A 1,181-nucleotide genomic window follows, 5' to 3' on the forward strand; every position below is an offset into this window, starting at 1 on the left:
CGTAGGTGCAAACGGTTGAAGCAATGAAAACAAACGTCGAATTGTCAACGTCCAAAATGCCGGCCGCCTTGATTGGGAGCCGCATCAGGTGCGTTTGTTCGGCCAATTTAATCAGGGTGGCCCTGCGGGCGCCCAACTGCTCCAGCCACGCCTGCTTGTAGCTGCAGCTGATGGTKCGCGCAATTTCCGTCTGCAGCTGATCAGCGGCCAGGATGACAGCGGCCAGATGCAGCTGAAACCCGTCACAAACGGCGATTAAGGCGCGAGCGAAWAYACGACGRTCTGGGAACTYACCTGGAAGCTGGCAACGTTGAACAGTTCGAGAAAGATCTGCTGGGGCCGCAGCTGGCTGAAGTCGATCAGCCCGAGCAGACTCAGAGTGCCGATCAGCAGCACCACGTTGAGCACAATGAAGCCGAAAAGCGCCAGCCCGAACACCCGGTTGACCTGGGCGATGGTGGCGAAGAAGCGCAGCTGCAGCGCCATGAGCGCCCGCAGGTCCTGGGCGCCGCCCAGGCCGCAGTTCAGGCGCCTAACCTGCCCGAGCAGGAGGCGCAGCAGCGCCCACTGCGCGCCCAGGGCCGCATGGAACCGCAGGAACATCCAGCACCACATCAGGCCGGTCCAGGAGCAGGAGAGGAGGGATGCGCCCACACGCGCCCCCATCAGCACCCACCACGCCCACAGCCGGCCGTTCCCCAGCGGCTTCAGCAGCGCGCAAATGGGCCGCCCGCCGAACAGCAACAGCCAGGTGAGGAGGGCGTCCTGCCACAGCAAGACGCCCAGGGCGACGTCGTGGATAATGGGCCTGGGCGTCCACATGACAGTTAAGCAGATGCCGCAGATGAGGCAGGAGCGCAGCACTAAGTAGGCCTGGTAGGGCGCCCGGAGCGCCCGGCGCTGCAGCAGCTGGGGCGGAATCTGCCCTAGGAGGGCGCCCGCTGCCAGGAGGAGCGCGGCCGACTTGGACCTGCCTGCCATGAGGTTTGGGGGCGATTGAAACTGGGGGGATTTTGATGATTGATTGCGCTTGAAGCCCAGAAAACATGCAAAGGCTTTTGGGGTGATTGGGGGTGGGGTTGATGGGGGATTAATGACATTTGAGTGCAGTGGCGTGCGCTCAAGAGTGGAGTTTTCGGCCAGTGGTTCCCCGGGAAAAATGAGCAGAAGGGCTTTTATGG

Source organism: Dendroctonus ponderosae, unplaced genomic scaffold, assembly GCF_020466585.1.
Source record: "Dendroctonus ponderosae isolate FM_Combo_2020 unplaced genomic scaffold, Dpon_F_20191213v2 Dpon_F_20191213_12, whole genome shotgun sequence".
NCBI lineage: Eukaryota > Metazoa > Arthropoda > Insecta > Coleoptera > Curculionidae > Dendroctonus > Dendroctonus ponderosae.